We start from the raw sequence: 16,038 nt of genomic DNA, 5'->3' as shown, positions 1-16,038 counted from the left end.
ATCACACACCATGGGATTTTGCGCATGAGCTGAAATCCCTTCTGTGTCAGTTGTGGGGTTGAGACTTCCCGCTTTGCTTTTCCATAGGACACACGTACTGTGCGTTTTGTAATGAACTTAAAATCCAGAGCTACCTGAGAATCAGGATGATTGACTGCCTTCTGAGGACAGCCTTGTCCCCTCAGAAGCACTTTGCAGGCTCCCCCGCAGGCCTCCAGGGTGCCCAGCTCCCCAGGGCTCTGTGTGCCCAGGGGCAGCCCCTGCGGGGAGGACAAGGGCCCTTTGCGAGGTGGGGGCAGAGAGGGCCGGGTGGGCGCCAGGTGTGGCTCTGCTTCCACATGTGGAGAATGGGCTCTTCACGTCCATCCCTTCTCCGTGTTCCTGGTCACGCAGAGCCAGCTTCTGTGGCGCCGGGGAAGGTGGCGGGGAGGGCCGTCCTGCCCGGAGTGGCTGCCTGTTGGGAAGACGCTACTTTGTCAGTGTGCTGGCACCTGTCTGTGCATCCTCTAGGGCAGGCCGCTTTGCTTCCTCCACTTACAGACACCGGCGGTGACGTGCGGTGACCGTGTCTTATCCCCGTGGCAACCTGTGCAGGCAGGCCCCCGATGGGAGGGTGAAGTGTGTGACACTCTGCTGCTGTCTGGGCACCCGGGGGAGGGGAGGGTGCCTGGTGCTGACGGCTGCTGCGTTGGGTTCCAGCTTTTGTTGGTGTTGGTGCTTTTGTCTGTCATCCAACACTGCTCTCCATTCTGTTCTGCAGGTTACTTTTGATGCAAGAGGGCCCCATCCTTTCCCTGGGCCACCTCCACCTGAGCCACCCTTGTGCCCTGTGCAGCCTCACCCAGCACCACCAACTGCTCCACTTGGTGAGACGAAAGCGTATTCCTCTGTTCTTTCTTGAGTCACTGAAGAAGAAGGGGAGATCGCTCTCCAGGGCTTCATAAAGCATGGGGAAACCTGACTGAGGACATTGTCATGTTCCTCTAGTCTGTTTGCACACACATTTGGACTGTGACTTCCCCAACCTGACATGGGAAGGAGGTGTCTCTTGTAGAGTAAAAAAGAGTCCTCTGACAGAAGGCAGAAGTGTCAGGTTTGCACATGTGCCTTCAACATGCACCGCATTCTGAGTTTTGAGAAGCACACCCGTATCATTTTCTCCAGTGAGTGGAGCCCTGGCCTTCCGCAGTTGATCATTAGTTAGGAAAACACCTGAACCAGTGGTCTGTGGTCGCTCCCTCAAGTGATAGTAGACCTGTCTCCCCCTTGTTCGGATGTGAGAAATAGTGCAAGATGGAGAAAGAAGGCTCAAAAGTTTTGTTCTGCTTCAGCAAATTAACATCTTAACTACAATAGTGAACAGGGAAGGAGTTTTTCAGTTTTAGTTTTCTCTATGCTTAGAAGGTAGCGTGCAGCAGGGAAGGGCACAGCTCATTAGTAGATGAAATGCATGCTTAGCAATCAGGAGTTGCTGGGATGAATCTCCAGTACCGCCATTTAAAAAAAACTTCAAATATCAAAAATATAAATTGTGCAGCTCCAAATATGATATTAAATAATTTTACGTGTTTTTTTTATACGTCTTCAAAAATATCCAAACCATAACTAAGCTTTTCTTTTGGAAAATACTTTAATTCTCTAAAGTTCTTTCTGCCAATTTTTATATTGAAATATCCATGAATGTACATAGATGAACATGGGTATATAAAATTTACAGTGGTAATATTCTTACTAACATATATGTAACTACATTTTACAGATGGAATGTCAATCTGCCAATTTGGAGAAGGCAAAGATAAAGAATCTACTGATAAGGAGGTACTGTATTCCTAGGTTAATATTTTTCTTAGTTTAAAATATAAGCATCACGGAATGCTTAAAGATAAACAGATGGTTGTTTTCACTTTGCATTTTGACGTTAGCAATTGACGATGAAAATTTTTGACAGTTTTTAATCTATACTTCAGTGAAGTCTGTGCTTAATGTCAGATGCTTGCATCATGTACTTCTGATAATTTTCCTGACTCACCTGATGAAACCAGTGTCTGTATCTAAATTTTTGTTTTTGAGTTCTTTTCTGGTATGGTTTATTACAGGACATTGAATATAGAGTTTACTGTGAAAGTGAGGTTGTTTCCTTTTCTTCGTGTTTAGCAGTCCTCATGTGAAATTAATCTAGTGATATCCCTTGCTGAACCTAGGATATTGGGGCTTTGCATTCCCTTCCAAGCAACAGTGTTCTAGTTTTCCTTATACCTTATGATGTTGTTTCACACCTCATCCTTTTGCTCAGGCTGCCTTTCCTCAAAACCCCTTCACGTCCCCCTCCTCTGCACTGCGGCTGTCTTTTGAGACACAGTCATGTTCCCAGCATTCCCTGACCCATGGACGTGCAACAGGCTCTCCTGTCCTTTGTGCCCTGACATTGTCCATTCACTTCACTTGTAGAGCTGTTCAGACTTTTCTGTGGTGATTCACTTTCATGGATCTGTGCCTCTGGCCGAGTAGAGAGCCGCATGTGTCTTTGATTTGTATTGCCAGCTTCTCGCAGGATAGTGCTAGTGACCTGATAGATACAGTACTCAACTGTTGTGTTCCTGACTGATTGAATGACCATGTATGAATATGATGGTTTCTGAAGTTTGGTTCTGGTTTTACTTTGTTTTCATAGGAAGGGGCGACTGAGCCAGAAATTGAAACACCAGAAGATGTTCCTGAGACTGTTGAAATTGCTCCAGAGGAAGTAACACTTCCTAATGCGTTGACCTCTGTTGATGGAGCACAGCAAACTAACATGTCGGTAAGTTAGTGAACATGTATTACCTTGTTTTCTCTCTGCTCAGAAGCTAGTTTCCTCTGTGGGAAGGGTATAGATCAGTGGTAGATAGAATGCTTACTTAGCATGCAGAGGTTCCTGGGTTCATTCCCCATTACCTTCATTAAAAAATATAGTTCATTGAATACTCTGAGTTGTCTAGATTTAAATATTATATGTGTTAGTTTTTAAGTGTTTTACTCGTACCACATGTCTTTATAAATATCTCAAGTATACCTTAGCTTTTCCTACAAAAAATGGTACAAGTTTTTGAAATTCTTTTGCGCTAGTTTAGTTTATAGAGATATCCATAATTTGCAATAGATGCATATGTGTATTCAAAATTTACATTGGTTAATATTCTCATTCATGTATCTTTAACATCATTTTATAGATGGCGTATCAGCTTTCAATTTAGGAGTAGAGGGAGATACAGAATCCCTTTCTCATCTGGAGGTACTATTGTATCATTATTATTATTACAATTTTCAAGTAGAAGCTTTGAGTTATGTTAATACATAAATTAGGGGATGCCCTGAGATTAGTTACTCACCTTTGCATTTGCCCATCAAACTTTCTCTTAGTTTTTTCATCCACAGTTAAGAGCTTCATTGTGTGCTTGATGTCATACCAGTGCCTATGACACTCTGAACTTTCCAGGCTCACCTAATGAAACCAGTGTATGTAGCCCAGAAAGCAATGTTGAGAAGTCCTATGGAATTGAGTCGGCTTCTTGAGTCGTTTTCTCTAAAAAGTAAAGATGTATTCTTTTTCAGCCTGTGACCAATTGTGTGTTTCTTTTGTATAAATGGATTGGTCAGACTCTCAGGCAGGTGCAGAGAAAAGTAGGTTAGATTAAAAAGAAGAGTGTTGTTGTGTTGTTGCGTTTTGTTTTATGTTTTTGCCACATTGACCTTGAAAGCAAATCCCTGTGAAATGGAATTATTATAGTTTCCTTGTCATAGATCTTCAGGGATTACTTCACGAGAATCAGAAGCATGGTGAAGAGTGATAAATATGTGGGGTTAGTATACCAACAGTTTGGGTTAGTGATGTTTTAATGAGGTGAGCCCCTTTTGGATAGTTAGTGTGGCCTGCGTGTTGTGTTTTGATCATGACCGTAGTTGAAGCGACGTAAGTAACAGTGATGACGTGTTCAAAGCTGACAGCTGTGGGGAGAGGTAAGGAGGCCCTGAGCTCTTGGATCTGGGCGGCTGCTGCCTAGTGGCCCAGCACTGTGTTTGAAGTCAACAGATATGTCGGCATGCGCTAGCTGTGGGGACTTGGGAAAACATGTTGGAGCTGTTTGAATGTCAGCGAGTTTGTTGGTAAATTGGTACTGACACCTGCGAGGTATGTGCAATGAACAAACGTGGTAACAAATGTGAAAACATGTCGTCTGTAACTGGTGCTATCGAGTGTAAGACAGAGTGATCACTGGCAATGCATGGCTAAGTGTTGAGGACGCTTTTTTGACACCTGAGGACAATAAACAGCAGTGGAGTTAAGAATGGGAAAGTCAGAGTGGGCACGTGGATTTCTCATTTGGGGTGTGTCACGTTTCAGTGGACTTAGTGGAGATCTCTGATAGGTACAGAGTGTTTTGGTACTTGAGGCCATCTTGAGATTTTAGATGTTTTCACCTTAAAGAAATTCCTGCTCCTGAACACCCACTGCGTGCCGGGCAGTTAGACACTGAATGTACCGGTTGAGGGGTTAGGCTGTAGGGGTAGGAACAGAAGAACCAGTAAACAGGAATCCTCTGTCAGTCACAGTAAGTCCTTCAGGTAAAGAAAACGGAGAACGTCAGTTTTTTACAAAAGTGAGTGCTTGTAGCTAGGATGGGGGTGGGGCAAGAGTGGAATTTACATAGTCGGCACAGATCGGAGTGTGACCACAGCTGCCAAGGGAAGGACGGGAAGGAGCCAGTCACATGATGGCCCAGAGGAGTGACATTTGACAGATAACAGGGGGTCACTTCTGGTTATCATTGTTCCCCAGCACCTTAGAGTGACGAGGAAGGAGCAAGTGGGTAGCAGTCCTTATAACCATTTTTATTATTTTTTGTGTGTAGAAAAGAAAATGTGCACAGTGAGGGCTGGGCACGTGCAGAGGGTTGGGAAATAAATGTCCTCATCCTTCTCTTATGACAGTCCCTGTGCTTTTTTGACGAGTCACATAACTACATTTAAAGGTTTTTGCTGTTATTAAAACATCAGTGTTTTTCTTACTACTTTGCTAATTTATTCAACTAGTTTTCCTAACTATAAAAGTTTTATCAAATAATAGATTGTGCTGAGCCGTTGTTTACTGAAATGAAGCAGCTTCTACAGTGCTGTCAGGACTCAGTGTGACACACTCCGAGGTTTGTTTTCATGCCAAGGATCTCATTTTAATGCTAAATCCGTATCTGTCCTTAGAAATATTTTAAATTTATAGCAAGTATACTTACTAAAATATTTGTTTAAAAATAAGTGTATTTTAAATTTTGCTTTTTTATAGAAGTGTAGTCAGTTTACAATGTTAGTTTCATATGTACAGCAAAGCAATTCAGCTTTACCTACAAAAATATGTATTTTTAAAAATGTCTTCCTCTTTGTGGGGGAATTCAAAGTGGAGTTAGGTGTTTTGAAGTTAATTCTTTGTTGAAATGTGAATATAAGTCAGTATTTTGCATGTGAAAATACTTGCTCTGGCTTTCCACGTTCAGTTTACTGAATCAAAAGCCAAATGAAGATAAAAGATAGACTTGATCTAGACAATATATATGAAGTTTTCTATTTAAATGTTTGGTTTCCCTAGATATTTTTCTCTTATTTTAAGTATAATTGCTTTCAAAATAGGAAAATTTTTTAAAGTTAGAAAATGCAGGGATTTTTTTACAAAGGGATCCGGAAATCTTTATGCAACTCATTATTGATATTGATTTTAACAGAGTATCTCTGAGAGTCGACCACAGAAGTGTGTGGATAATTCATCTGGAGCTGCAGGTCAAACAGGAAAAAATACATTAAGTGAAGAAATAGAAGTTAAGAACTGTATTTTATTAAAAAGTCATTTGACAGAATGTTGATTTCAGACATGAATTCTGATATATTCTAAAAGCCAAAGAAAATCACCTGGTGAAGGTATAGTGAGGGGAAAGGTGAGAAAAGGAGGTCAGTTACATAACTCAGGCACCCGCAGCAGGTCAGACTGAGATGCCGCTTAAGGAGCTGAGTTGGGTTCACTTCAAGATGCTCTGTGACCAAAGGACAGTCAGGAAATGAGGGAAAGAGGGGATGAAGAATGAGCACAGCAGAAGGGACATGAAGTGAATGAAGGGAAAGGAAGGAGGGGACTGTGGGGGAGGGTGGGAAGGCAGAACAGCTCTTTGGAAAGAGGAAGAGTGTCTGAAATGTGAGATGGACCTGAAGTGAGCTTCCAGCACCACAGCTTGTCCGAGAAGCACGAATGTTCCCACTGTCCCCATCCTCCTCACTGTTAGGAGGGCAATGAGGGCTGAGGTGCCTGATCAGGCAGAGCTGGGTTCTCCCTGCCGTGGGTGAACACAGGCAGGTGCGGGCAGCTGTAAATGTCTGGACCTTCATGTCATGTAGTGTGGTGCTGCCTTGTAGGATGGTGTCACCTCGGCCAAGAGAAGAGAATAAGGAAGAGGAAGAGAGCAGGGTGTGTTACGGGGGGCGCAGGGAAGCTGCTTCCTGATTAAGAGACCGTTAGAAAGTGTGCGCCTTCTAATGCAGTCTCAGGTTGGGGAAGCGTTACAGTGGGCACTTGAGGCGAGATTTCAGAAGGATCAATTAAGTCGAGTAGACTCAGTATAGACCAGGGTTCCTCAAATTGTAATTAGTCACCCGGGGACCCAGTGAACAGTGCACATTCTGAGCAGCAAGCTTGAGATTCTGCATTTCTAACAAGTTCTAAGGTGACACTCTTGTTGCTGGTCTTGAGACCCCGCTCAGAGCAGCAAGAGGGTAGACGTGTGTTTAGAGTAATCAGGAAGAAGAGCCCCTGGAGAGTTCAAGACACAACAGCATCAGGAAAAGCATGGCTTTGTTTTTCTATCTGAGCACGTTTATAGCCAGAGGGAGGCAAAGAGCTGAAGTAGAAATTACCCATGTAAGGTACTGTGATCAAGCAGAGAGGAAAAAGAAGTGGTGGGGGCCATCCATCCAAAGAATCCAAAAGGGGAAGAATTACGACCACAGATCTAGGGATACCTTTGAAGAGGGAAGGATGCAATGAAAGGAAGGAAGGAGGAGAAAAGGTGGAAGGTAGGTGATGTGGGAATTGATGAGGAAACTTGAGAGAACTCATTTTAGGTGGCGTCATATGTTTGCACTGAAGCAAGATTAGATCATTGCCACTGCAGAGAATTCCAGAAGCAGGAAGGGGCTGGAACTGGGGTAAACCACAGCCACTGCTCACAACTATCAGGCATCAAGGATGTATGTTGCATTGGTATTTGTTATTCAAATGAGATTAGTTTGAGTATGGAAACACTGGCTTTTTTTCTTTTAGGATAGCTAATTTTTTGATAAGTTGGTTGTTTCACAAAAAGCCTTTTAAACATTAGCATGGGATACCAAACCAAACTAACTTTGGAAACAAAAGAAATTAATAGGGTTCATTCCCTAAATGCTAAAATTGTTGTTTTCAGTAACTACTACAGTGACTTTGAAATATAAAAGACTTTTAGTATCTAATAATTCTGTGGCAATCAAGTTTATTTTTTCCTTTTTTGATAATCATATTTCAATGTGGAAAACTTAATATACATTATTTCTTAGGTGTGTCTTATATACCGTATTGCACTAATGGATCAAGAAACTTTGAGATGACAGCTGAGACCACGTCCATCCCGACAGCACGGGCCCCTCATTGCTCCGCCGTCGCCACTGGGCTGCACTACCACCAGTTCGCTGTGGGCAATGACATTGCTGCACTTGTGGTCGACAATGGAAACTGGCATGTGCAAGGCCGGCTTTGCAGGCGATGATGTCCCCCGGGCCATCTTTCCCTCCATCGTGGGACGCCCCTGGTACCAGGGCATCATGGTGGGCATGGGCCAGAAGGACTCCTACATGGGTGATGAGGCCCAGAACAAGAGAGGCAGCCTGACCCTCAAGTACCGCATTGAGCATGGAATTGTCACCAACTGGGACAACATGGAGAAGATCTGGCACCACGCCTTCTATAATGAGCTGCGTGTGGCCCCTGAGGAGCACCCCATACTGCTGACCAAGGCCCCCCTGCACCCCAAGGTGAACCGTGAGAAGAGGACACAGATCATGTTTGAGGACTTCAACACCCCAGCCATGTACGTGGCCATCCAGGCCGTGCTGTCCCTGTACATCTCTGGCCGCACCACTGGCATTGTGATGGACTCTGGTGGTGGGGTCACTCACACTGTGCCCACCTATGAAGGGTATGCCCTCAACCATGCCATCTTGCATCTGGACCTGGCTGGACGGGACCTGACGGACTTCCTCATGAAGATCCTCATGGAGCGTGGCTGCAGCTTCACCACCATGGCCAAGCAGGAGATCATGCGTGACATAAAGGAGAAGCTCTGCTACATCGCCCTGGACTTGGAGCAGGAGATGGCCACCACCGCCTCCAGCTCCTCCCTGGAGAAGAGCTACGAGCTTCCTGACAGGTCATCACCATCAGCAGCGAGTGCTTCCGCTGCCCCGAGGCTCTCTTCCAGCCCGCCTTCCTGGGCCTGGAAGCCTGTGGCATCCATGAGACTACTTTCAACTCCATCATGAAGTGTGATGTGGACATCCTCAAGGACCTCTACGCCAACACGGTGCTGTCCGGCGGGACCACCATGTACCCCGGCATGAACAGCAGGATGCAGGAGGAGCTCACCGCCCCGGCCCCCAGCACGGTGAAGGTCAAGATCATCGCGCCCCCCGAGAGCAAGTACTCCGTGTGGATGGGCGGCTCCATCCTGGCCTCGCTGCCCACCTCCCAGCAGATGTGGATCAGCAAGCAAGACTACGACGAACCCGGCCCCTCCATCATCCACCGCAAGTGCTTCTAGGCGGACTGAGTTACCGTCCACCGTTCTCTTGACAAAACCTAACTTGCGTGGAAAAGGAGATGAGAGTGGCATAGCTTTATTTTGTTTTGTTTTTTATTTTCTTTAAAAAATTTTTTTTTTTGGTACTTGACTCAGGATTTAAAAACAGTGAACGTGACAGCAGGCAGTTGGATCAAGCATCTCCAAAGTTCTACCTTGTGACCGAGGACTTTGTACATTTTTTAAAATAGTCACCCCAAATATCATGAGATGCATTGTTACAGGAAGTCCCCTGCCTTCCCCAAACTACCCGGCTTCTCTAAGGAAGTCCTTGCAGAAGCCCACAAGGGAGGGTGATGGCATTGCTTTTGTGTAAGTGATGTTCTGCAAATTAAAAAAAAAAACTTTACCTTAATACTTGTTTTTGTTTGTTTTATTTTGAATGGTCAGTCCCCCTTTTTTGTCCCTAAACTTGAGATGTATGAAGGCTTTTGGTCCCCGTGAAAGTGGGCTGAGGCATGGAGGCAGCCAGGGCTTACCTTTACACTGACTTGAGACCAGTTCAATAAAGTGCACACCTTAAAAAAAAAAAAAGGAAAAAATTTAAGTTGGTTAAGCTAGAGGATCCAAGAAATGTAGTCATATCAGTAGCCCACATGGGTATGGGAAAAAATATTTTTATGAACAATTATTCACCAATTGTGTACACAAGCTGATCAACTCATAACACTTTCTCTCATGAGAAGTGAATTACACATTCAAATAAAGTATCATCACAACTGTGGGCTTCCTAAATTACAGGGGAATTGAGAACATGATACATCCTCGTGGTCGATGGTGTCAACTGCTTTAAAGATGTGCTTGCTGCATTAGTCTTCTTGGAGTCATGACTTATTCTGATTAAAGCTCACTTTTCTTCTCATCAATCAGCATGTTCCCATTGGTATATGTGCACTTTTCTATTTTATAAAGTCATTTGAAACATAATCATACTTTTGAAATCTTAACCTATATTCCTGTTTTTATTCATTATCTGTAATGGATTCATGTTTCTGTCTTGTTGCTGTCTTAACTGCCCCTCAAAAATAAAAACACCAAAACCTAACGTGTTCATTTCCAAAGCAAGCAGAAGGGTTACGCTCAGCAGTAACTCTGCGTCACTGTACAGTTGGCTTTCGTGTTTACATATCATTGGTTAAGTGTCCCTTTTGTGTTTAAGATTCTACTGAAGAATATCCTCACTTGAAGGTAAAATATTTTATACTTTCATCTTGAATTTTTTAGTGGTGGTACTGGGAATTGAACCCAGGACCTCGTGCATGCGAAGCAGGTGCTCTACCCCTGAGGTGTACCCTCTCCCCTTGAATTACTACTATAGATTATAGCAAGCGTACATTATGTATTAATCTGCTTCAAAACCATTCAGCCTACAGTTGGAGTGAGATTCTGTTCTTAATAAACAGGAGGAATGGAGGATTTACAAACATCCAGATCAGGCAAATTTTGCAATACAAATTTAACTCTGAAAAGAAGTACACTAAAATATTTTAAATGCTCACAGTCTTCTCATTTCTAATTCCTTTTTGTTTGTAAATTTAATTGAAAGATTTGACAGAAATAAGACAGATTTTTGTTACTATCTATGTTTGGGAAAAGATGCTCATAAGCATAAGAAAAAGATTTTTACAATGTCAGCTTTAGCTCAGAAGTTCGCATTTCTGTTGGGATACACTAAAGTGCTCAGTTTGGAGTCCCTGTACTTCTTACGGATTCTAAGAGATTAATTATTAGATGCTGAGGTTTTTTTCCAGTGTTTTAAAATCCTTAATTGAATTCTGACCTCTATGTAGAGTAAAGCTTCACTTGCTAACATGTTAATTGTATTTCAACTTTAAAATTTCATTTTAGTGTTGTTACATTGATGATATTTATTTTTTTTATTTAATGGAGGTACTGGGATTGAACCCAGGGCCTTTTTCATGCTAAGCACATGCTCTACCACTGAGCTATACCCTCCCCTCTGAAGGAGATTTTCTGAAATAAATGTTTTACTCATATACAGAAAGCAAAATACATTTGTTTAATTTTTCCCAGTAGAATTTTCACAAAACATTACAACAGAACCACTTTCTTCATTTTATGTATTTAAGATTCTGTGCTAAAAAAATTATTAGCATGGAACATACATTAACAATTTAGTTTTATAAAAGGCAAGAATGGAAAGCTCATTTTAAGGAAAAATCCATTAAAGTAAAAAAACTGACCAAACTTTTATAAAGGGAAATTTTTCTAAGAATTGCAAGGTAATGCATTTAGTGTAAAATATGACTTGAATTGTTTAAGCAACAAAATCTGAAATTATATATATTCAATAGGCCAACATTTATTGTAGTTTTCATCAGATGACTCTAAATAGCATTACATATATATGTTCTCTATTATCTAAAACCAAAAAAGGTAGGAATTTATTTTATTTTATTCATGTGATTTTTTTTCTATTTAAGCAATCCCCAAGTTGATCTAGTCTCTAAAAGTATTATTTAAAAGTCACATTTTATAAGCTAGCTCTCTTTCCCATGATACTGTCTCTTATTTAATTTAAACATTATAAATATTATTTGACTTATTTCAGATGCAGCAGGAGTTGGAAAAAATATAACTAGAGAACTAGAAGAAGGTATGTTGCCAAAATGTATGAATTACATTTAGACATTGATTTCCGAAATAAACTGTGAATAGTAAATAACATCTCTTTCCATTGTTTGAATAACAGACACTGTTACATTTTTTCTTATCCATACCTAGTGAAAATTGTGAAAACAAAACCATCCATAATGAAAAATATACTTCTCATTTATTCATTATGATCCATAGCTTTAAAAAATCTCAAGCCTATGTTCTGTGTTTATTTCTGGCTGTATCCTTCCTCTCCTCCTGCTAGCCCTGTGGGACTGTCACCCTGCACATTGATACTGTCATCAGAAAACCTGGAGGGCATCAGCTTCTCAAGTTTCTGGTCGTGACTGAGGCCAAAAACCCAGACTCAAGCAATCACAGTCCATGTAGCTGCCACTGGTGGATGACAATTAAGTTTCCTGTCATTGGTTAATCTTTTGCCCTCAGGAAAAATTCCAAATTCCTTACCTTGGAATAAACACAACAATTGGTTTCTTGCCAAATATTCAGATGTATCTCTTTACTCCCCTGCTCTGCTGCTTTGCTCCAGCGTCTGGCCCAGCTAGACTGCTTCCATTTCCACATGTGCCCTTCCCTGCCTCTTGTCTTTGTGTTTGCTTCTTCCCTCTCCCTCCCACACTTTGTCCTCGTCCTCCAGGTATCTGCTTACATATCACTGCCACCAAAAGGGGCAGTATTGGCACAAAGCTGGATGTCCCTTCTAAGTGTTCCAGTTGTGCCCCCTTTTATACCTGCCGTGCTGTTTATGACTCTGTATGGAAGTTGCCTGTTTTTCCAGTTTATGGTTTGTGATTCTTCAGGGTGGACTGTGTCATCTTCAACTTGCAGTTCCAGTGCTTTTCACAGTGTCTCAGCACATGGTTGTTGAGCCAATGAATAATGAAAACCAGAAACTTCGTTCCTCAGCCACATGAGCAGGTGATTCAACGTGCAGCCCCGGGCAGATTCTAGAATCATCATCTTGCATTTTGTATTGTAGTCGTATACAGATACTTTTCATTCTTCATAACACTTAGAAAGGTCTCAGCTTTTTAAAAAACTAACATATTTAGTTACCTATGAAGTATTTTAGATAAAGAATCTTAATTCTGTTTCTTTCCAGCTACTGCTGAACTTGAATCTGGGTCCTATAGACCTTCCCCTCTAGGACCCTCAGCAGCGCGCGGGGAAGCCGCTCTGGGCGGCTTTGTGTGGGGCCTGGAGGCTCCCTCTCTCAGCTCTGGGTGCCTCTGTTGCTAACCCTTCCTAGCTGTCTGGCCGCTGGAAACCCACTCTGCCTGCTGTACCCTTAAGATGGGTTGTTTGTAACTTACTTCTACTCCTTGGAAAACAATTCCATGAAAACTCAATTGGTTTTCCCCCAGCTGTGGGCAGGGATGAGGAATAGCAAATTATTTTTTTTTTATAAAAGATATAAATAATAAAAGAAGTCATAAAACAGCCCTGGGAGCAGCAGAGTCAGTAATGCCTCCCGGCCTAAAGCAGAAGTGACGGCTCAGTGTTCCATGGCTGCTGGGCATGCTGAGCTGGTTATTCCTTTCCTTCCTTACACTTTTTTCACTGAGAAAGAAATATGTGCATATGGTAAAAAAATTCAGAGCACAAAAATACACCAAGGAAAGATTTCCCTCATCCTGTTGTCTCAGCCCTCCCTGGAGATGTCACTGTTTACAGCCCTTTGTGTGTTTTTCCAAATAGGCTGTGCACATTCACACCTATGCATGTAAGTTCCTTTAACATTTTACTTATTTTTAACCTAAAGGAATTTAAATCCTTAAGTGGCTTCTGCCTTGTGATAGAAAAGAACAAATCTGATTCTGTATTAGATCTGTTCCTTTGACTTTAACCCTGTGTCCTGTTTCCCAGGCGTAGACTTGCCGGCTCTGCACCTTTTGCAAAACAATGTTGCCAATAGGCTGAAATATACAGGAGAGCCTGTTCTCAAGGCTCTGACCTTTAAGGATATTAGTACTTCCACATTCATAAAGATAACAAGTTGAAGAAGAGAAAGTAACTTTTGTTGGATTTACAGGGGCACCATGATCTGACTCACATGGACAGCTACAAGAAAGAAGGATTCCAAGAACAAAGAATTCCTTCACCAAGAAATTTGCAACAAGTGACCACACCCCCTCCCCTTTTCAGTATAAAAAGAGCTTGAATACTGACTTGGGGAATATGGTTCTCCAGGACGTCAGTCAGCCATCTTCTCAGTCTGCTGGCTTTCTGAATAAAGTCTCTATTCCTTTCTCATTAATTCATTGTAGTTTTGTTCATCTTTCTCCAGTGATCCTTTCCTTTGTAATATGGAGGAAGATAAAGAATCTTTTATTTACATCAATTCCATTAGCTTGTCATCATTTGTGCTTGTGTATTAGAACAGATATACAACATAAAGAATAAAATAATTTCTATTTTCCTTTAACAAAGGAAAATTAAAACAAAAATCCCTTGGGGTGCAAATAAATTTAGAGTCAATTTTGATTTAATACTGATTCTTTACAGCTCAAAAAAGACAGGGGAAAACAAAATACAGTTGCTCTCTCCTTACCTTAAGCAACTTTTGCCTAAATGTTGAAAGTGATAATGATTCCTGATTCACCATTTTTCCCATGTTGAGACAGTGCGAGACCCTTTATGTTTAGCTCTCTCACTTAATCTTGATAACATAAAAGGGAGTGATATTGTTCATACCATTTTGAATATGAGGAAACTGAGAATCAGGAAGATAAGGTAACTTACTCAGTGTCACCAGGCCTGGAAGTGGAGGGGCTGGGATGAATCAAAGTATCTGATGTCAGAGTTCATACATCATATGCATTCACTATTTGATAGAGATCTTTGTGTGTAGATTCTGTTTTGTGTGATCTAAGATAATTTTTTTTTGGGGTGGTGGTGTTGAGTCCTCAGGCTGCCCAGAAGGATGCTCAAATTAAAGTACTTGAAGGTCGGCTTTAACAAACTGGAATAACCAGTGCTGCACAAAACCAGCCCTTATTCTACATGTCGAAAGAGAAAGCAGAATTACATCCTGAGCTAGATGCGCTACCTGGCCATGCTTTACAAGGTAATTTGGATGAAGTTTTTATTTAAATAAACTGCATGGTAATTTTGCTCTTTGAGTTTGCTATACTGTTCCCTTGTCCCCTGTAGCCAGATTGAACAGCTGCTGTATTTACTTACGCTTTTAATAATCATTCCTTTAATTTGCAAGCATAAATTTAGGGGGATGTAATTATTGTCATTGCAAGAAATGAGTAGCAACTTAAAAGGGCTTATTTAACAGTATTAAGCAACTAGATTTAGGAATAAAAATATCAACCATGTTTCTGAATTGGTTATTTAAATTGTTTAAAGTATTAACCAGTTTCATTACTCTGCATATCTAATTGCCTTAAAAATAAGTTTATAAGCGTTTGCTGTGGCATCTGTTCACATACCTTACAAATGGTGCATAATCTTGTCTTACGTGGGGGGTTTTAACATTGGGTCTGTTTTGGTTGGAGTGTTGCTGTTTGTTTCCCTTTTGCTGTTACTTACACAGATCCAGATGGTGCACCTTTAGGTAAGTGGGTTTAGCTTTCTGTTTACCTACAGCTGCATGAATTACCAATTGTTCACATACACTAATTGTGCTTCATCTTATTTTAAACATTTTTATTGGCGGCCAGCTGGTTTCTGCATGACCATTTTTTGAAATGTACCTGTGACCACAAACATACTAAGTCTTTTGCCTTTCTTACACATTTCTTGATTTTTAAATTCTTAGATATTTAAATAAGTACGTTAGTTAATTTTCTGTTTCATTATTTGAACTCCAGGTTCAGCTCCTGTTTCATAAGCCCTTCTTTTTTTTCTTATAGGAAAAAAAGGGAACATATATTCCTTTTTAATTTTTAAATATATCTGTTAACTCGTATCTGTTGTTTTACCCTCATAAATAACTTTGTTATTTATCTTTGGCATATATTTTTTTGGCATATATTTGCTAGATTTTTAGCTGTTCTTAAGTTTTATAAAATTAAGCACATATATTATAATTTGAAAAAAAAAACTATCCAAAGGATTTTATAGGAATAGATTGAAACAATATTTATAATCGTAACATGGTATTTTCAGGTTGGAAAGAGCTTTAGGTTTCATTGAATATTGAGATTTTCAGTTTTTTTCTCTTGTCACTGCAATATTCACGTGAACCACACCCAGCCTGAGTAATATCTATGCTCCTCCTGATGATTTATATACACAGAGGGCCAAGCGTATCAGGGTAATTTTATTACTTGTGATTTTTCTGAATGATTATTTTGGAGCAGTTTTTATTAAAAGTATTTCAAAATCTGATCTTAATTTTTTTTTCTAATCACACAACTGTCAAGATTTTTCTAAATACTTATACTTGAAGGAGAGGAATGTAACTGAAAGATTAAATGTAAGTACCTTTCTAGGTCATTAAACATAATCTATGAATCAATTTAAAATAAATTTATGTTAAATAAGT

General features: G+C 40.9%; 1 pseudogene; it reads left to right on the top strand.

The window, feature by feature from the left end:
* The first annotated feature begins 5,104 nt into the window (after window positions 1-5,104).
* LOC135318877 (actin, cytoplasmic 1-like) lies at window positions 5,105-8,954 on the top strand (annotated as a pseudogene).
* The last annotated feature ends 7,084 nt before the right edge of the window (window positions 8,955-16,038 follow it).

This window comes from Camelus dromedarius, chromosome 22, assembly GCF_036321535.1.
Source record: "Camelus dromedarius isolate mCamDro1 chromosome 22, mCamDro1.pat, whole genome shotgun sequence".
In the NCBI taxonomy this organism is placed as follows: Eukaryota; Metazoa; Chordata; class Mammalia; order Artiodactyla; family Camelidae; genus Camelus; species Camelus dromedarius.
This window is presented reverse-complemented; position numbering and strand designations above follow the sequence as displayed.